Source organism: Microcaecilia unicolor, chromosome 9 (assembly GCF_901765095.1).
Source record: "Microcaecilia unicolor chromosome 9, aMicUni1.1, whole genome shotgun sequence".
NCBI classification, from domain to species: Eukaryota; Metazoa; Chordata; class Amphibia; order Gymnophiona; family Siphonopidae; genus Microcaecilia; species Microcaecilia unicolor.
Window position 1 is genome coordinate 161,144,257 of NC_044039.1, and position 22,961 is coordinate 161,167,217.

The window sequence follows — 22,961 nt, forward strand, 5'->3', positions numbered from 1 at the left end:
AAAAAGGGACTCAAAAGCATTAAAATAAGACAGCCGACAGTGAAGAGGCCCGCAAAACCAGGACAACACAATACAAAATAAAATCATTCACACTGTTGCACAGCATAAATATGCATAAAAGTTAAACACAAGAGTGACAGAAGCAAAGTAGGAGAGTAGGTGGGACTTGGAGAGAAAGAGGAGAGAAAAAAAAAATGAATGTGATGGACAAGCTGAGCAAACCAATGAACGACAACCTTCGTCTGTTCCCCATATCAGAGGAGGAGAAAAAAGAAAACTGTACAACAAAATTGGATTTTCAAGTAATGAAACAAAAAAAATCCCCTAGTAAAAACAACATATAAATCATTATAATGGAGCTCGCATAATATTATACTGCAAGAACAAAACCCATTCTAGACAAGCAAAGATGTAGCGCTACGATTGCTAACATTGAAACCGAAAGCATTCAAACACGGCTGTTTGTCATATACTGAGACTATGTATCATAAAACAGGGTTAAACTTACAGAGAAGTAAATATATGATTGGACTAAGAACATTGCCGTACACTATCTATTTATAGAACGCAGGCACAGTATCGTAAGCTTAAATCACTTGTGTGCAGGAAAGTTACGGGCAAGCAGTTTTACAGGAAATGAGTGCATATTAGTCGTGGCAAGCAGAAATCATGGCAGAAGCTCAGTCCCCAAAGCTCATGCAGCAGTGGCCAATAAAAACAACGCAAGTGTTTGAAAAGGACCGTAGAAAAAGGTTGATTACTAAATATGTTTAAGTTAGGCTCCAAGGTCAAACAGATGCAGGTCTAAAATTCTTAGTATGCAAACTGTGGCGTACGATAGCAATTAGAGAATAGCTTTGTCCATTTCAAATACAATAATAGCCAGGTGGCAGGCAATGCTCCAAATGGGAGTTTTAGCAGAAAAAGAAAAATAATTAACAGCACGGAAGACGGTAGCAGTCTGTCAAAAGTGATGACACACACTCTCTACAACGTACGAAATTATTTTTAAACAAAATGTTACAAGAGATGCCCAAGCTAAAGATTAGCAGAGTGAAGAGGGAGAGAATATAATATTGAGAAGAAGAAGGAAGTGGGCACCGCCCAAAAAAGGAGAAGTGGAGCATCTACGCACTTTTAATGTGAAAGGAAAAAGGAGAGAAAAACAGAAAGACGGGACTTATAAAGGCTTATAAGGACAAGGTTCCATACTAAAAGAATGAACAATATGTAAAAATGTCCGATGTTAGACAAAGAGAGAGAATAAAATTTTAAAACAAAGTAAGCATATGTAAGCTCTTATAATACAAACTGTACTAGCTTAAGAGGAGGCAGGTGTTTCCTACTGAGACGAGAAATGCAGAAAAGAAGAAAGGAAATAGGCTATAGATTAGTGTTATTTTATGATTTTAAGACCCTAAAAGGCAGTGCCGTGCTGTGCCGTAAGCCTAAAAGTGAAAGCAAGAAAATACTTCCGTACATTGCTACATGCACAGAAGTGCACATATACTGAACTCGGCAACATGAGCCATCGAAAGATAAGTAATTTTACTACTTTGATACTTGTAGAGAAAAAGTACCTGACATTCAGATGAGGCAAGCAAAGAGTTAGTTCAACAGGAAATAACTATATATCAATTATGACTGCAACTAGCAATGTATTAAGCGAAGTACCGGAAGCCCAAAAACTGTGTAACATGGGGCTGCAAAAAGAATAGCTTTGCAGGGCATCAAAATTGAAAGGTGATGTGATACTAATGTCTTTTAAGCTTGCAAAGGAACAAAGCAGTTTTGAAAAAGAGGTCAGTAGGACAACGTCTTAAAGAAGGAACAGGAAATGTGCTTTATAGTGAGAAAACAAGCAATGTAAGGATGCTGTAAGAAATAAGAAAAACAGAGGTGAACCCGTAGGCTCACCGAATAGGGAAAAAAGTAGATTAGACGGACATCAGGGACGTGGAACATGAGAAAAACCAACGGGAGGGCGCACGCCCACAGACGAGAAGATGAGAACAGAAGGTAAAGACCAGGGAATGGGCGTAAAAGCAGAAAAGGTAGCAAACAATCATACAGTTTGAAAGAAGGGGAAAACCCAAATCACAGGTTTCAGCGAAGCCGAAGTATTTTTAGATGACAGGCAAGGACAACAAAAAGTAAAGAAACAGAAGTGTTTGGGCAGGAAGGGGGGGCCATGGGCTGTCAGAAGTGGCGGAAGATAGGACATAAAATACACAGGGGTTCAGGGAAAAAGAAGGAGGAAAACAAATGTTGGACTGAGACTTAAGACACGAAATGTCAAGGCGTTAGGCAAAGAATAGCCCGCATAAGACCGCTCACTGAAGACACGAAATGTCAAGGCGTTAGGCAAAGAATAGCCCGCATAAGACCGCTCACTGACAATCGTGCTGAAAAAGAAAATACAGTCACCATCTGCTAAGTATGGTCTCCCAAAACTCAGAATCGAGATGGCTTACATATTCTTTCATACAGCAAACACTCAAAAGGAACAGTATATAGGTGATGAATACAAGATAAAGTATACGGACAGTCAGAAAGAAGGGCCAAGATACAGATGTATTGGTTCAGTATAGGAAGCCAGCAAAATAGGAGAAAATGGGGAGAAAGGTGAGAGGTAAGAAAAGAATGGACAGAATAATAGTGCCCAATACCCCTCAAGTGGGCAATGTCCGTAAGAGGGAAATAAAAGAATGCAGGAGATTAAGACATGCAGGAGACAAAAGAAGAAGGCAGAAACATAGGAGAGTATTTAATGCAGGGGTGAGAAAAAGAAACGGACAGAACATGAGTGCCCATAACCCCGCAATAGGGCAATGTCCGTAGGAGGCAGAAGGAGAGAGAGAAAGAGGGAGAAAACGAAGGAATGACAGAGGGGGGGCACAAAAGAGATAATGGCCACGGGGAGAAATTGAACGCACAGATTAAACATCCCCTCTTGCGTTCAAATGGGGGGGAGGAAGGTCAGCGAGTACGCTCAGCGACCGTCGGGGTCACCACTGTTTTGCTACTGATTTGTTTGACCTCGTTTTCGTCCTCCTTGGGCTATTCCATGTGGAGGATTGAACGTACTAAGTTCATCCAGAAGGTTCTGAATTGTTTTTCTTACTTCCATTGTCACCCAGTCCCATGGGGGTCTGGTCTGTGCAGGCATCAACAGCCGCAATTCGAAACTAATTCCCATAACCACTGCTTTCTGCCTTTCTGGGTCTAAGTGTATTCTGGGCCATTTATGTTCCCACATAAAGTCTGTTAGAATCTATCAGTATTTTATGCACCAAATGAGTGTCAGGTGTGGGTTTAGTTTAGTTTGTAAAATAAGTGACAGGTAAGGAATACTTGAAAATGAAGACAGAGATAGGTTTCAGATAGAAAGCATTTATTCTTACCAAAGTTTTCACAGTAGTACAGACATCGGACAGATTCTGGGTTCAATGGCACAGCGCTCTGCCGTCTGAGATGCGTTGAGGACGACTCCGACATTGAGCCAAAATCTCTCCTCTTTTATACTTTTTTCTCTCTATAGAAGTCTATGGCAGCACCTATTTTGGGACCTATTTTTTTCAAATATTTCTCAATTTCTGCGGTTAAACTGTCGCATCTTGCCATCTGTGCAGTTTGTACCCAGCTCTTCCGTTCCATCAATTTCACAAGGTTGCAACATTTTCCGGTAATATCAACATGTTTTTTTTTTTTTGGAACAAACTGTTTTTGCGGTTACTAACATTTTTTCTGTTGAGATACCAGTTTCACATAATGTTTTTGCAACACCTCTCATCACATCTTCTGATCTCTGTATCATTTTATACATTAATATAAACAATTGACTCCATTTTGAAAGCCACATTTTTTTTCCTTTTTTTCCATCATTCTTTCATTTCAGGTGCTATATATTATTTGAATATTGTACCTATACCTGTTTGTGTCAAGACTCCTTGTTCAGACCTGCTTTCTGCAGATTCTCAAATATTAATTCATTTGTTACTTGTTTGGCCTAATCAGTACATTTTCAGATGTTTTTGGCTCTGTGGCTTTGTCCATCACAATTCCAGTGGCAGATCTAAAACCAGGCCATATATTAACAACTTCTAATGAACGAATTATCTGCGGGCCTCGTTTTTGGAGTGGGGGGGGGGGTGTTATGAGCTGAAGTTTTGGAATTCCTTCCTTCCCTCCCTCTGGTGGCTTCTCCTTTATCTAATGCAGCAGTTCCTGTTGTCTGCATCATTGGTTTCCTCTGTTTCTCAAAAAACAGAAGAAGAATGGATGTGAGTTTATGCTGGAATGAAAACAAAAAGCTAACAGCACAATATTCAAAAGCACTTACCTAGATGATGCAGCTAAAAACCATTATGGTCTACAATATACAAAACAAGTAGGGGTGGGCCAATGGTCATCTAACACAAACAAAAAAAGTGAGAACTCTAGAGGATAAAAGATAAAAACAATTTATTAACATAAAAAACATGAGAACAATAAGACTCCAAATGAAGATTTCAACAAAAAGATTAAATAGGGGTTTTTCCTTTTTGCATTTAAAAATCATTACAGACCACCCCAGCACTATCTGGGTACTACTACTACTTATCATTTCTATAGTGCTACAAGGCATACACAGCGCTGTACACCATACACAAAAGACAGTCCCTGCTCAAAGAGCTTACAATCTAGATAAGATTGCCAGGTACTGCCAGGTGGTTTGTAGGCAGAGCACAACTGCTCCCCAGAGTTATCCTGTTGGTAGTGAAACTCAGGGTGCTAACTGGATGAGTATCTGGCACAGTTAGAACAGCAAAAAGGCTGTTCTAATTTTGGGACCTTTTTACTAAAGGGTGTAAGGCCTTCATGTACAGTTAGGACATGCACATTAAAGCGTTTTCCAGTATTTTGTGTGTTTGCATGTTCTAACCCACATGTTACAGATTTTTTTAAAAATATGTTTGGGAGGGGGCATGTCTTGGACGGAGAGTAGGCGTGGAAGCATTAACCAGCTAGCACTTTATACTTAATGCATGCTAATTAGCTAACATGGGGGTCTTTCACAAAGGCACGCTAGCGTTTTTAGTGTACGCTAAGTTTTAGCACACACTAAACGCTAGAGACACCCATATATTCCTATGAGTGTCTCTAGCATTTAGCGCAACCTTATTTATAGTGTGCACTAAAAATGCTAGTGTGCCTGTGTAAAAGGACCCCATGGAGTTAACATGGGAACACTTACTGCCTTCTAAAATAAGTGCTCCCGCGTCAACTCTATGCAGGTACTGTGTGTTAATAGCAACGGAGTCACTATTCAGCCATTGGTGGATGCTGAGCATTTTGATCACCACCAACGGGCTTCAGCTTTCAATATCCATTTATTTTTAAGCTGGCTTACACATAGCCGCTTAAGTCGATATTTATCACTTAAGCAGCCATGAGTTACCACATAAAGGAGCGGTAGGGTTACTGCATGAGTAGCATGCACCAAATCAGACCTACCACCGGGGTAACTCGGGAGCCCAGCGGTAGTTCCAAAGTTGGCAGATTCAGTTTCCCATGGTAGAAAATAATTTTCTATTTTCTACCGTGGGGGGAGTTCCCGGTGATCAATCATCAGTACAGCCATATTGCCGTATACTGCCCCATTACCAAGGGGTTAGTGTGTGAGCCCTTACCACTTTCTAATTAGGTGGCGGTAAGGGCTGAGGCAGTAACTAGTCATGCGTTAATTTTAATTTTAGCACACGGCTGTTTACTACCCCATTTAAAAAAAATAAAACGTTTTCTGCCATGGTAAAAACGCACCAATTTCACATGTCAAAACTAGCGCAGGCCACACTTTACTGCGGCTTAGTAAATGGGCCCCAAAGATAGGACAGACATTTATGCAGTCCCATTTATGTACTAACCCTGATCACTTAAATGCTGGATACCAGTACTTAAGTGGCCAAGTGCTGACTCCGTCCCAGAATGCCCCCAGGACAGCCAGCTTTGTGTTTAGCGCTAATCACAATATTCAGTAGCACTTACCCCTGTTTACTAAGCCACACTAGCAGCTGCCATGAGCTAATGCTGACACGGCCTATTCACTTTGAATGGGCTGTGCTGGCATTGCCACATGGCAGCTGATAGCGCAGCGTAGTAAACAGGGGGGTTAGCCAGTTAAGTGCCGCTGAATATTAGTGGCTATCCTTGATCAAGGGGTCCTTTTACTAAGGTGTGCTGAAAAATGGCCTGTGGTAGTGTAGATGAATTATTTTTTAGCGCACCTACAAAAAAATGCCTTTTTATTGCCGAAAACAAAAATAAAAATTGCCGCATGTCCATTTTGGGTCTGAGACCTTACCGTAAGCCATTGACCTAGTGGTAAGGTCTCACACGGTAACCGAGCGGTAATGGACTATGCAATTCAAATGCCATTTGATGTGCGTAGCTGCCTCGCGCCAGAAAATAAACAATACTTTTCAGACATGCGTAGCGGACACGCACCAAAATTGAAATTACCGCAAGGACCACGCTGTAACCGGATGGCAACTCCAATTTAGCGCACGTTGGGCGTGTGTAGGCGCCTACACGGCTTAATAAAAGGGCCCCCCCCCCAAAATAATTTAACCAGTCAGTGGCCGGCTAAATCATTTTGAATATCAGGCAGATTATGTATCCCACTATTATCCAAAAACAAGTTTCAGTTCAAAGTGGCTTACAATTTACATTTTGGTGAAGTTTCAATAGTGATTTGCAATGTGGAGTGGACATCTATATTTTGTGCAGTTCATCACAGAGTTTATGAAGAGATGGCTTTGAAGAGGAGACAATGGTAGCTTTTGTCGTTAGCTGTTATAGTTGGGGTTTTTTTGGGGGGGGGAAGGTACTTACACAGAGTTTATGAAGAGATGGCTTTGAAGAGGAGACAATGGTAGCTTTTGTCGTTAGCTATTATAGTTGGGGGGGTTTGGGAGGGGGTACTTCTATATTTTTTGAAGAGGTAGATTTGAAGGGAAAAAGATGAAAATAGTTTTTGTAGTTAGTTAGAATTTTTTGAAGAGAACATTTGATATACCACCTAATCTGAAAAGGCAGGTCAAGGCGATTTACATAATTAAAATTCAATAAAACTCAGAAGGGAATGCCAATTGAAATAGGACAGATACAAACACTCAAGATATATACATACTTACAAAAGAATAAAATAATAAATAAATTATTAGGTAAGCAAAGGCCTGCCGACCAAACACCTGGGTAAAAAAAATGCATTTTAAGCTGAATTTTAAATTTTTTGATCTGCAATAAAATATATTAAGTAATCCCCAAAAGTGTTGCATTAAATCTGGGCTTAGCACATGGTAAAACTCTTCCTTTTCATACATTAAGCCCAAATTCTAGTGCATTTTAATAAAGGACTCTTTAATGAGCTATCTGGATAGAAACATGACGGCAGATAAGGGCCAAATGATCCATCCAGTCTGCCCATCCTCAGTAACCACTAACTCTTCCTTTTCCTAAGGGATCCCACATGCCTGTCCCATGATTTTTAAAAATTCTGACACCGTTCTCGTCTCCACGGCTCCACCAGGAGGCCATTCCAAGCATCCACCACCCTTTCCATGAAAGAGTATTTTCTCAGATTCCTCCTAAGCCTATTTCCTCTTAACTTCATCCTATGCCCTCTCATTCCAGAGTTTTCCTTCATTTGAAAAAGGCTCTCTTCTTGTATATTAATGCCACTGAGGTATTTAAACTTCTCTATCATATCCCCTCTCTCCCGCCTCTCTTCCAGCATATACATGTTGAGGTTCCTAAACCTGTCCGTTTTTGTTTTATGATGGAGACCGCTTACCAATTTTGTTGCCACCCTCTGTCCCAACTCCATCCTGTTTATATCTTTCCATAAGGGCGGTCTACAGCATTGCATGCAGTATATTCTAAAAGGGGCCTCATCAGAGACTTATACAAGGGCACTATCACCTCTTTTTTCCTGCTGGTCATCCCTCTCCTTATGCAGCCAGAAATCTCTCGCTTTGACCATTGCCTTTTCTACCTATTTGGCCACCTTAAGGTCATCAGGCACAGTCACCCCCAAATCCCTCTCTTCTTTCGTACACAGAAGCTATCACCAGTGCAAGCAAGGAGCACCCTTCTGGATATTCATCACTCACCATTATCCAGATACAGGTGCTGAATATTGGGATTTTTTTTCAGCCATTGAGGCTGGCCTTTAAAAAAATTATTGATCATCCTAAAAGAATATTAACCTGAAAGTATATTGCTTAATCTACTGGCAGGTATATAAACTCTTATTGTTAAGAACTAGTAGCTCCAGAATTCAATGCTTCATTTCAGAAAATAGCAGCAAGCAAGATAATGCCACCCATCAAAAAGAGAGAGAGATTCTTAATAGACCAGCTATTGTATCATCTGCAACATGGCAAACTCACTAATGGAGAGATGTGTCGTTACCCAGGAAGGATATGTTTTCTTCAATCTTGGTTTTGAATTTATGTCTCAAATCAGCATGGAATTCATAATCCCTCTTGCTACCCATTGAAATCTGTGCTGCAGGTCCCATCATGTATCATGATAGGGTTGTCTGAAAGCTAGAACTTGTCTAAAATCTCATTTTTCAAACCAGCTAACACGGCAGCTGTGCTGCTGTGAGCACTCAAATTTAACAGAGTTCTTCTATCAGCTTTTTTTATGTAAGTGACTTGAGTTGGTTTTTCATTACTTTCATTTTAGCTGGTTCATTCTGTCACAGGAGCCCCTAGCAGGAACTCCTGAGGCTTGAATACTAGACTAGAATAAGAAAAGACTAGGATTGCTCAAGGTAATTCTTAATGCCACTGTATCTCCAAGATTATGTGCATTCAAAACACAAAAGGGCAAACAAAGTTTACTAAAAGTAAAGAGCATCAGAAGACACTGGAATCCTGAGCCCTCAGGAAGTAAGGCAGAAAAACAAAAAACAAATGGAGAACTGGGGGGGGGGGGGGGGGGGGGGGGGATGACGACAACATTATAGCAACAGAAAACAAGCCTGGATGCAGGGCAGAAATGCTCAAGCCTATCCTGGACTGGTCCTTGCTGGACCAATCAGAAAATAGGAATTACGAGTACCAGAAATGCAAAACACAGCTCAGGAGAGAAAGAATAGTTGTTTCTGGAAGGTATCTGCCTTCTAACATAAGGGTCATGGGTTCAAAGCAGACTTGTACATGATAGCTATTAACAACACTAGTGGAAAGAAAAATGATATTCAGGCTTAATCATTCTGAAAATTGGCCAGTGCCCAATTAACTTCTGGGTATACCTGGATATTCAATTGCCAGAAGCTGGATATGGCCAAGCATTCAATATCTGGGGTTATTTCAGCCCACAACTATAAGCATCTTATTGCTGTAGGCAGAATACTGGACTCTAAATTTATAGTGTGCATAATTTGTCTTGCAACTCCCCCTGTCAAAAGTGAAAGGGGCAGTTAATACAAGGGATTTCAACCTCAACAACAAGTACTAAGATGCACAGTAGATCTGGTGTAATACCAGCAGACTCATCCCAAGATTAGTGTCAGCAAGACAGGATAGAGTAAGAGAGTCATGAACCAAAGTTGCAGAGGACCAGAGAGAGCCAGATAGATGGGAAGCAAAGTGATACAGAGCTATGGGATCCAAAGAAGCAGGGGAGATAAATAAAAGGAGGAAAAAAAATGGGAGACAGGTTGGGTTATGTCGGGGTGGTAGAAGAATTAAAATGCTAGACAATAATATGGACAAAAGGAATGAAAACGATCCTCTAGTGAATTTTACTGAGTGTCAACCACTTGGAAAATAATCTTCTGATTTTTACAGGAATAATTCAAACTACATTTTGAGATATTGGCATTAATCATGGATTTATGGACTTAACTGTATAATAAATAATCCAAAGCTAAAACTACAATTTAGCAAAAATGTTGTGGCCTACTTTCTACAGTTTACCTACAAAAACACATAGGAACATAATCAAATTTTTTCAGAATTGCAGTTTATATCATCAGCTATTTTATGTCAACATAGGTGAAATAGTAATTTCAGGGGACAGAAAAACATGCTACAAAAAGCAAATATGATGATCTCAAAGTAAGATATTTTAGAAAGGGTGTCCATTTCTCATGTATTTTGGAACAGAATCCGCTCACATATAGCCTGTTCTAAAATACTTGAGAAATGAATGTTCGAGTGCTAGTATGTCCAGCTTGAATATCCCTTTTACAAACTGAAGCATCCAAATTATGAATGGGCAAAACAAAGGATGTGGCAGCAGAGGAATGTCCATATTATAAAATGGCCACAGAGCTGGTCATGTGAAAGAATAGCTTAATGGTTAGAACCAATTTAAGAAACCAAAGATTGCAGTTTCAAATCCCACTGTAGCTGTTCGTAATTTTTATTTATTTATTTTTTTAATAGTGAGCACCCCAGAGACATAAAAATACCTACTGAGATTTCCCTTATACCAGTGTTTCCCCAAGTCTGGTCCTGAAGTACCACTTGCCAGTCAGATATGTATGAATATGTATGAAAGAGATTTGCATATAATGGAGGCAGTGTATGCAAATCATATTCATGCATATTCATTGTGGATATCCTAAACACCTGACTAGCAAGAGATACTCCAGAACTGGACTTCGGAAACACTGCCTTATACCATTCAGTGGAGAATTGCTCAAATGGTGCACCTTTCTGTAAGCTGAACATGCCAAATTCCAGGTCTAAGTACTTTTTGGAGATGGACGTCTCTTATCCTTTTCCAATCGGAGTTGGACCTCCATATTTTGGCCTCTCCCTAATCCTACCCAAAACCATGGGCATAGCCAGACCTTGGTGGGACGGGGGTCCAGAGCCCGAGGTTGGGGTGCACAGTTTAGCCCGCCACCGACCACCTCGCCACTTTCAACCCACCACTGCCACCCCTCCCCCTGCCACTTTCAACCCCCCCCCCCTCTCCTGCCACCACCCCTCCCCCATCACCGCTGCCACCAGGTGCACATGTGCACGCAGAACGTCAGAAGTCAGGAGTCACAGAAACAGATCAGCGAACGCGCCAGAGACCGGTGCTGAACAAAACCGGCTGGCGGGGATTGGGGACCCTTGCCAGCAAAGGTACCTGGCGGCGGTGGCGGTGGTGGCGGAAGAGGGGTGGCGGCGGTGGAAGGGGGTAGAAAGTGGCGGCGGAGGGTCTAAAGTAGAGGGGGCCAGGGCTAAATTTGTGGTGGTCCATGCCCCCGTGGCCCCACCTAGCTATGCCCCTGCCCAATACACACCCAGACCACACCCCCTTGCTATGTGGACATACAGTTGTTTTAGATGTCAGTATCCTGGCTTTATAAAATTGGGATTTGGACGTCCATGCAATTTGGCTGTCTAAATGCTGGTTTTCAGACATCCAAAACACAAATAGAGCATCTAAAATAACCACCATAGTCACAGATCAAATATTTACATTTCAAAACATGCAGTGCTTTATACATATTAGTGTAAACTTCAAACCACAGTCTGCAACACTTTTTAAATGCCAAAGTGCTCCTGTGTATAATGGTTCCAGGAAACAAATAGAGTTTAGTGAATGTCAAGTGTTGATGAATAGAGCACTTTAGAGCCAAGAGTGAATTGATTAGAGCTATGTAGTGCATATGTCTTGGGAGTTTTCGAATAAAATGGAATGTCAACATTTTTTTTGTTTTGCAGTATTCAGGATGATTGCAATATTTAAATAAAGTTAAAAAAAAATAATGGGAATAACTTCCAAGATACTCTATACTTAGACATGTCAATAGAAAATGACACAGGTTGCCATGAATACCCTAATCTTTCCCCATGAACAATATACTTAGGGCTTCTATTCTTAGGTGTTTATAAATTGTAATTTAGGTGTTTGTTTCGTCAGGTAGGAGTCTTCCACAGTGCAACAAAATCAGTATTTATAGATGGTTTCATGCCACAGGTACAATGACCCTTATTTTAGAAGTGCTATTTATGTTTTGGATGTCTGAAAACTGGCTTGGACATAGAATTATTGGAGCTAAACGTACATGTAGGAAACGTATAATCAGTGTGTTTCTTCTAGCAAAAAAGGTGCCGGTACTCAAATTTCAGGCCACCCTTCAGGGATGAGGTGATCACTGAGGGACTCATCCCACAATAGCCAGGACCCCTGCAACCAGTCACAGAATCTATGACAAGGCAGAATTAGTGAGTAGAGCCTGAGCTCTTTCATTAAAACTTGGGGACCATGGGCCAATTTCAGCACACAATGGAAAAGGTGCTGGTACTCAGTACCCCCAAGTACCCCCTCAAAAAAAGCCCTGCGTATAATACTCTAATTTGTAAGACTGGCTATTAAATGAGTAGCAAGATATCTGTCTAAGCATAAAAGGCCTCTTTTCTCTGCATAAAGCCCTATGTATCTTTGAAAATTTACTGTACCTTAGATGAGTACAATGTAATGGGTGTATGCCTGCCAAAATAAAAAGAATATATCACGTTCATCTTTCTGGAATAGATTTACACGGCTTCATCCATCCTCACTATAGCAAATCCATTTTATTTTATGCATCAAAAGTTTAAACACTGTGACATATAAGTATTAACTTACAAGTTTCTAAGTGCCTAGTTATTCAAATCTGCCAAAGGGGACAACCTAAATGACTGCTTTTGCAGTATAGATTCAAACTTTTGTAAACACCGTTGATCATGCTGTGCTGCTTTGATACAGGGAACAGAAGACATATCATAGGAGAAATGTGAATTTCCTATTCTTATCTCAGCACACTTTAAATTCGAACAGTAAAACTTACTGAATTATACTAGCTTAGGTTATGACAAAGCTTCTTTCCTCAAAATCTTCATTTGAGCTGCCTTTTAATAGTGTTGAACCACTATTATGCAAATTATGCAAAAACATTTATAGAGGTTTCATTTGATTTATTAAAGTGACAAAGAGGGACATAATCGAATGGGGGCATCCATCTATAAGGGCAGCAATCTCTAATGACGGCCCCGTAAAGCGGCGTACCTGACTGTATTATCGAAAGAAGATGGCCGGTCATCTTTCGTTTCGATAATACAGTCGGGGATGCCCAAATCTCAACATTTGGGCCTCCCTTAGAGATGGCCACCATTGGTTTTCACAGATAATGGAAACTAATGGCAGCCATCTCAAACCCGGCCAAATCCAAGCCATTTGGTCATGGGAGTAGCCAGCATTTGTAGTGCACTGGTTCCCCTCACATGCCAGGACACCAACCGGGCACCCTAGGGGGCACTGCAGTGGTGTTCACAAATTGATTCCAGGTGCATAGCTCCCTTACCTTGGGTGCTGAGCCCCCCAAACCCCACTACCAACAACTGTACAGCACTACCATAGCCCTTAAAGGGTAACGGGGGGCACCTAGATGTGGGTACAGTGGGTTTTGGGTGGGTTTTAGAGGGCTCCCATTTACCACCACAAGTGTAACAGGTAGGGGGGGTGGGCCTGGGTCCACCTGCCTGAAGTGCACTGCACCCACTAAAAACTGCTCCAGGGACATGCATAGTGCTGTGATGGAGCTGGGTATGACATTTGAGGCTGGCATAGAGGCTGGCAAAAAAATGTTTTTTAATTTTTTGGGGGGGGTAGGAGGGGGTTGGTGACCACTGGGGGAGTAAGGGGAGGTGATCCCCGATTCCCTCCGGTGGTCATCTGGTCAGTTCGGGCACCTTTTCGAGGCTTGGTCGGGAACAAAAAGGGACCAAGTAAAGTCGGCCAAATGCTCGTCAGGTCCGGCCTTTTTTTTTCCATTATCGGCCGAGGCCAGCCATCTCTTAACCACGCCCCCGCCCCGCCTTCGGTACACTGCCAACATGCCCCCTTAAACTTTGGCCGGCCCTGTGATGGAAAGCAGTTGAAGCCAGCCAAAATTGGCTTTCGATTATACCGAGTTGGCCGGCCTTAGTAGAAGACCGGCAATCTCCCGATTTGTGTCAGAAGATGGCCGCCCTTCTCCTTCGAATATAAGCAGGAAAGCAATTTACAATATGTGATCAAAATATGAAAAAGAGTTAAAAGTGCCAAATTTCAAAAGGAAAGGAACGAGAGGAAAGAAGAAAACAAGCAAAGGATAAAACAATAATACTAGTAGTTCAGACAACTGCAGTCAGTGAATCTGAGGCAGACTACCTGGGTCTAAGTGGATAGAGAACACTTTCTCAAAGAGGTGAGTTTTGAGGAGGATTTTGAATTTAGGATAATGTTCCAGATGAATACGGGCAGGAAGGGAATTCCAGAGTGAAGGGGCTAGCCAGAAAAATGCTCGGATGCGAGTGGATTTATAATGTTATAAAGGATTTTTCACACCTGTATGCCAATATATGCACATAAAAAACTTCTCATAATACTATCTCATATGTAAAAATGTGTTCATTGCAGTTAGAAAGATAGTTGTATGTCACTAAGGGGGGTCTTTGGATCAAGTTATCTGCAGCAGGGCCCATTTTATTGCTACGGGCCCTGCTGCAGATAACTCGAGTGAACCGTTAGTAAAAGACCCCCTAAGAATAAAGATGTTCATGGGAGGAATTTGGGCAGATCATGGATGAGTCATGATTTACATGCATATTTTATAAAATTCACACGTACATGGGTACTTTGTTTACTTATTCAGTACTGGACTGCTACTTTTGGTGTTTAAAGCCTTACACTTCACTAGGCCCTCTGATCTACATTCAGCTTTTGGCTGGTGCATCCGGTCACTCAAGCTTCACTCACAGTAACCTACTCAATTGACTCATTCTTCTGTTCTAGAAGCATGTCTCATTGCAACGAAGTCTTGAATCTTTTCAGTAGTTAGCCCTGAATTGTGGAACAAATTGTCCCCTGCACTTTGACAGGAAACTAATATCTCAACTAATACCTGTTTAATTTGGCCTTCTCTAGGATGCAGTGATTTATTTAATGTGATTGTATTGTTTTTTGTTTGTTTTATATCATGTTTGCTAATGCTTAGGCTTATATATGTTGGTGTATTAATATATTTGATTGTTTTATGTTAAAACTGATATTTATGTTTACTGTAAACTATTATGTCTAATGGAATAGCAGTATATAGGAATGGAAGAGTAGCTTAATGATTAGTGCAGTGAGCCAAGAACCTGGAAAACCAGGTTTGATTTCCACTGTGGCTCCTTGTGACCTTGGGCAAGTCACTTAACCCTCCATTGCCCCAGGTGTAAAAACTTAGATTGTAAGCCCACTAGGGACAGAGAAAGTACCTGTATATAATATATAAGCTGCCTTTGTTATACCACAGAAAGGTGGTATATCAATTACATGACCCAGTCACTTGTAATTTTGTTGTGTTATTGTCCGCCTTCCATTTCATCTCAGGATTGGAAGGAATTACTACAATCTTTAGCAGATGCAACAATTCAGTTTCCTAACCTCCTAGTGGTTGGTGATTTCAGTGTTCATATCGACCTTGTTTCCCACCCATATACACTTTCATTCCAATCATTTCTTATTGATGTTAGTCTTTCCCAATCAATATATTTTCCTACCCATTTAGCAGGTCATATTCTCAACCGGGTTCTCATTCTGGAATGTTCTGTGGCCTCTAACTTTGGTTCTTACAAACAAATCAAGAACTCCAACTAGAGAGCTTTTTGATATAGTTTCACACCTTACTTGCCCATCTTCTAGGCCTCAAATTTTGCCTATTGTTAGCTCATATTTTTCCAACAAGATTGAAGTACTTTGCTCTTCTCGGTCTTTAGCTGTAACCCCCAATATATTCATTATACCATCAGCTCCCCCATTAACTTATGATTCTGATTGTATAACTACATACTATTACTACTACTACATAGCACTACTAGATGTGCAAAGTGTTGTACACAACATGTAAGAGACAGTCCCTGTTCAACAGAGCTTACAATCTAATCAAGACAGGCAAGCAGGACACATAAGGAATAAGGGAATTACTTAAGGTGGGAATTATAAAACAGACATGGGTAGTAAACAAGTGAACAGGAGTTAGGAGTTAAAAGCAGCCTCAAAAGGTGGGCTTTTAGCCAACATCTAGTTGACCATCTTTCTCTTTAACATCCTTGATGCAACTTTCAAAGATTCTAGGTTCTATGAGATTCATTATCTCTCAATTAGATCCACTTCTGTCTAATTGGTTATCCCACTCAAAACATGGTCTGCTGCCTCTAGCACTTCACATGATTTGTCAGAGCCTTTACACTGGCTATATACTTTTAATTTAGAAGAAAGTCATAGTCCAATCACTTCTTAGAAAAATCTCTTTGGATCCATATTGTGTTGAAAACTATAGGCCTGTGTCAAGTTTATGTTTTTTATCTAAAATTATGGAGAACATTGTCTTTGAGCAATCAGCATCACATGTCAATCATCTCTCAGTTCTACACCAATGTCAATCTGGCTATAAGGCCTTTCACAGTACAGAAACAACAGTTACAGCCTTGATCAGTGAACTCAATGCTTCTCCTGACACTGGTAATATAGTCCTATCCTATTGGTTTCTCTTGATCTTTCACTCTCATAGATCACTCGCTCTTATTACCCATCTTCAGGCTTTGGGTCTCTACTTTTCTCTTTAATTACACTTTCTCTGTTATAGCTTACTAGTACTACTAATCATTTCTATAGCACTACTAGATGTATGCAGTGCTGTGCATATTATATGCAGGCACTTTCACTGCCCCTAGAGGGCTCACAACTCTTTTTTTGTACCTGGGGCAATGGAGGGTTAAGTGACTTGCCCAAGATCACAAGGAGCTGCAGTGGGAATCAAACCCATGTTGCCAGGATCAGAGTCTGCTGTACTAACCATTAGGCTACTCCTCCTCTCTATGTTTGTGGATTGTGGAAGAGTAACCTAAACAATAAAATCAACCAAAAGAAATCTACTACCAGAACACAAAATCAATATACAGAGAAACACATTTTCTTCTCTAACCCTCAAGACCGTATACATGCTGGAAAAGCACAGATTTATATTTTTTTATTTATATATGCTAGTATTCAAAACATGTATGCTCATAACTTACCAATAAGAAACAAAGTCAGATCATCAAGAGCCTACCTAAACCTACACTACCCAAATTGCAAAGGACTGAAATACAAAACAACTTACGCAGCTGGCTTCTCCTACATAAGTGCACAACTATGGAATGGGCTCCCAAAAGCTGTGAAAACAATCCACGACCACTTGAACTTCAGGAAATCACTAAAAACCAACCTCTTCAAAAAGGCCTACCCCAATGACCCCACGTAACCCTCTTCACCTACCAACACAGCATGACTATGATCGAACAAGACAACACACAATCTTCATCCATTCCGACCCTCCACTTATACCTCATACGATCACTATACAACTTTGTATTTGTTATCCACCGACTGGGCAAATGCCTCTGATGGTACTATGTAAGCCACATTGAGCCTGCAAATAGGTGGGAAAATGTGGGGTACAAATGCAACAAATGAATAAATAAATAACTGAAGTGTAACTGTTAGCGGCTATTTTATAGAATTACCCCCCTAAATTTCTATCATGAAAAAAATATCCACCATCAAATGAAATATTACTAACTTTGAATTTTATGCCATATTTTCACATGAAGTATTAAGACAACAGATGAAATATGTTGTACATTTTGTATAGCTTTCTTAATTTTATATACCATGATATGTATTTTATCACATCCTACTTAATTACAACACTATCAATTTTACAATTCTGCCCCCCAAAATAGTTTATAGTACTGTATACCAATATCTATAATAAACTACAGCCTTACCCCTATGCATCTCATAACAATGTTTGAAGTAATTTTGTGTTCCAAGAAAATCAATACCGTGATCCATGAAAAGAAAAGGTGAGAGACAAAGGGACCATAGAACTGATACTGATATTTCAGGTGAATGTTGTAGACAGTACTATAATCACACAGTGTGACTCAGTTCCCAGAGGAGTATTAAGTACCTTCACTATGACAGAGAATCTATAATGTCAAGTTCTCCGTCTCACTGTGAGAATAATATATAAACAGCAACTACTGTCATTCCAATTGTTCTCCCATTTGTCTGATTTTGTTCACTGTCACTTCACATTCAGTTTCTTCACAGCCTATAATAATTAACATGATAAAATAGAAATTAGCATCAAAATATTCACATACATTTCACAAATATGCAACTTTGCATACCACAAGCCACAAAGTTGCACTGCCTTTGTGTGTGTGTGTGTGTGTGTGTGTGTGTGCGTTTTCATTTTGTTGATATTTTTACCATTACACCTCTAAGAAAGAGTAGATAAGTGATATGGTTTATGGTTTATTGTAATTTAATGAATCACCTTTCCTCAATTCTGATGACAAGGCAATGCACAATAACAATAAAATAAAATGAGCAGAAAACAACGCCATCGCATCAAGGATAGGACTGAAAGAGATAAATGAAGAAGGAAAGAGTAGCTTGAGGTGATACAGGGATTGCTAGGCTACTGAATCCCCCCAGATCCATCTGGACCCATGTGAACTACATATGCCTCTTCGAATAGATGTGTTTTCAATAGAGTTTTATATTTCGGGTAGGACTGGTCAAGATGAACTTCAGTTTGAAGGGAATTCCAGAGCAAAGGTGCATGTCAGAAAAAGGTTCGACTCCTGGTCGACTCGTAAAGAGCCTCCTTTAGAGGTAGATGTCAGAGCCAGTTGTCGTTAAGGGAGCACACAGCTCTGGTTGGAATGTAAGGGATAATCATAGAAGACAAGTAAGAAGGAGTACCGGAAAAAGTACTTTATGGGTGAGAACTAGGATTTTACAGTGGATTCGGGAACTGTATGCTATTGATTGTGAAGTGCCTCGATGTAAAAGTGTCAGTATATGAAATATAAAATAAATAACTAATAGGAAGCCAATGGTGTTAAACGAGTAAAAGAGTATCACGTTCAAATCTAGTGGCATGGGCATAAATGCAAATGGTGGTATTTTGGATTGTTTGAAGATGGCGAAATGAATGATGTGCAAGGCCTGAGTAGATAGTGTTACAGTAATCTAACCTTGATATGATGATGGTGTATAGAAGCAACATTTGTGAAGATGAGCTGAGATAGTATCTAATGCTTTTAAATTGATGAAGAAAGTAAAGCCAAGATTTGGCCAAGGCAGAAATTTAGAAATTTAGTGGATGAATGAGAGGTCTTGGTCTAGGATGACATCCAAGTATCTAAAGTGGGCATTTAAAGGAATGGAGAGAGTGAAGACACAGTAGCATTGCTGTGGTCTTAGTGTGTTAAGGGTAAGGCAGCTTTCTATGAGCCAAGAGGTGATGGAATATAATGCATTATTGAGCTTGCCCAAATCTGGGGTAAGTGAGCTAGTCTCATGGAGCAACAGGGTATCATCAGTGTTATAAAAGGTACAAATGCCAAGCTCTTGAATCAGGTGAGTCAGAGGACTGAGAAAAATGTTGAATAAGAGTAGGTCAAATGGTGCTTGCAAACCTTCCTCAACAGCTACAGACAGGGCAGGAGCATCGCAGCGATTACAAGGAACTGCCACGATCTTTCCTGTGACGTGTTCTGATGAAATTTCCTGTTCCACGGGGGCAGGACACATCACAGGGACGATCGTGGCAATTTCTTTCAATCGCTGCGATGCTCCTGCCCTGCCTGCAGCTGTTAAGGAAGGTTAGCAACACCATTGGACCATGGGGAGTGGGAGGGAGGGAGACGCTGGAACCGTGGGGGGGGGGGGGGTTAGAAAAGGGGAGAAACACTGAAACTGCGGGGAGGTAAGAAAAGGGGAGAAATGCTGAAACCGCGAGGGGGGGGGGATAAGAAAAGGGGAGAAACACTGGAACAGACGGAGGGGAATAACAAAAGGAGAGAAATGCTTCACTTGCAGGTGATAGGAAGGGAGAACTAGAGGGAGGGACAGAGCCAGGAAGAGGTGCTGGAGGGAGAGGTATAGATACTGGACTAGCCTGGAAGCGAGGGGGGGCTAAAACAGAGACTGATTGACTGGCTGACTAGGGGAAGAAAGGGGAAAATATACTGGATGGAAGAAAGGGGAAGAGACCCTCAAGACCTAGGAGGGAGACATACTGAACTGTGGGGGAGGGGAGTGAGATGAAAGAGGGAGACATCCTGGTTCCAGGATGGGGGGGGGATGTCGGAAAAAGGGAAGAGAGAGGAGAGAGACAGAAGAGATGCTAGGTATGGAGGGAAAGGGTTAAGGACACAGAGGGGCAACACTGACAAAGACATAGAGTGGAAACTGCTGAATATAAGGGTTGAATCCGGACACTTTGAGGGCAGATGCTGAAAGCAGAGGAAGGACAGGGGCAGGGTCACAGTGGGGAGATGGTGGACAGGACGCAGGAGGATGATGGATATGGAGACAGAAGAAATTTCAAATGGATCGGTTACATTGCAAAGACAAGAAAAATAAACAGAGAAAAGCATAAAACAGACACTGGGACCAAAGTGAATAGAAAAAAGAAAATGATCACACAACAAAGGTAGAAATATATTAATTGGAATATGTCAGCTTTTGGAAATGTACATCTATGATATTTGCATTTCTGTTTCAATTTCTCTAGCATTTATTTTTTCACTAGGTAGTGCATTGGTGTTTTAGGGCCCAGTGTAATATTTACAGTGCTGCTTTTTCGTGCATAAGGTTGTAGCTTTTCCTGACCAGGGAGTTAGTGCAATTATAGTTTGGTAAGGTTTTGAGTGTATTTTTGCCTGTTTGTGTATAGTGTTTTGCAGTGGAGGGATTGTGTGTTGGCCTTCTGTTTCTAAGTGTTATGCCTGTTGAGGGATCTTTAAATACAATTGAATTATTTCCTTGGGCGTGTTGGCTGAGGGCAAGTGGAGAGAAGAGAGACAAACTAGCTGCAGGCCTCTATGGAGGCGTAGGCATTATATATGAACACTTTTTTCAACCTGCTTTAATTCAATTGCCTAAGAGATTTATATACTGTATGTCTATTGAAGGTTACACTGTTTTCTTGTCACTTTACTTTTTAGCATTTGATATATATTTATAGACACAGGCCCCATGCCCGGCCACACCCACTTTGGATTTTATTTATTGGGATTTATTAACTGCCTTTATGATTTCACATTGAAAGACTGATCTCATTGTCAATGTTGGCAGGGTTAGAAAAAATGCTTCCATGATAAAATGGAATTTTCAGCTGTATTCATTTGAGTGGCCATCAGCTTAACAAGAATCTCGCTTGTAGATGATCTCCATTTTTTCCCGCCAATAGTGAGCCCAAAATGTCTAGATGCATAGGTGAACCAGGAGATGATAAAAACCTGGATGTCTACTAGTGGACTACTAGTTTAAAGATATACACAAGAACTAGGGCCAGTGTAAAGTTTATAAATGACCTTAGTCAAACTCAGGCTCACACCTCTTTTCTCCCCTAAGATATATACTCTTTTTCCAAGGCTTTAATAGAGGAAGCAACCAACCTCGTCACACACTCAAGGACTAATACCAACTGCATATATTGTAGAAAGACTTGCTTATGTACTACTACACTAGCTGAGATCATATTTGTGCGCCTTTATGACTTCATGTGTAACTATCTTTAAATTTGTTCCCTGGATTTAGATATCAAATCAAAAATGCCCCTCAATATATGCCAACCCCACAACTTTATTGATCCCAAGTTTTATCTGTGTCACCTCTGGTGTCACCTGTGTGCCAAGGATTGGTTGTATATCACATCAACTGCCACCTTAATGAACTTAATTTAATTTAATACAGTTTTTTATAGCCTGCAACTTTCAGTCTTAGTCATACAGAGTAAGTTACAATTTAAAATTCAAGAACAAAAGCAAATATACAATCTTAAAAGGAACTTACTCACCCATCTTTCCCCCTCTCAAATCATTAACAAATGATAACAATCCTTAAAAATCTATGTTTTCAATTGCTTTCAAAAAGCCCCATAATCATTTAGGACTAAATTCTATAAATGGTGCTTAAAAAATTGGTGCCAAAAAAATAGCGACATTTTGTCTGAATCACCCCAACCTATTTACCAATAATTCTTTACTGTATTTGTTACTGTAATAGTACCCCTATACTGTATTTGCTCACACCAGAGCCTGTAACCACCTCTCCGGAACTATGTAAGCCACTTTGAGCCTACTAATAAGTGGGAAATGGTGGGATACAAATAAAATAAATAAATAAATAACATCATGCATAAATTAAAGGAACACCCTTGATCCGTCCATGACCCTGCCACGACAATGCCCCCTTTTTGGACTTGCATGTAAATCTGAATTAAATTCAAATAGCACCAATAATTACTTGTTAAAATCTCAATTATCTCACTAATTAGCTCATAATTCAATTAAATTGCATGCGCAAATTGGGCATGTACCCAAATTTGTGCACGCAATTTTGAGTGACTATAATAGAATTTGGTGATTAAATTTTCCAAGGTATCAACATACTGGGAACAAAATTATCTTGCAAACATATAAACAGGGCCAGTCTTAGACAGGGATGACAGGGGCAGCCGCAGAGGGCCTTGCGCTCCCAGGGGACCTCCCTGAACCTATTTTAATACAAAGCACAATGGTGGTCTAGTGGCCTCTTCAGGGCAGGAAAGAACCCCACTCTTTCCTGCCCACTGCCACGTTCTTCAAAATGGCTGCTAAGACTTCAAGCAGCGGCCGCTACTTGAAGTCTCGGTAGCCATTTCAAAGAAAGCAGCAGCAGCAGCTGGTAGGAAAGAGTGGTCCTCCCCCATACACATAAATTTAAAAAAAAAGGGCAGGTTAGCTGGAGGCAGGTTAGGCAAGAAGTCAGGGGCAGGGCTAGGCAATGAGCTGGAGGGCCCCACCGAAGTGGTCTGCACAGGGCCCCACAATTATGACGACGGCCCTGCA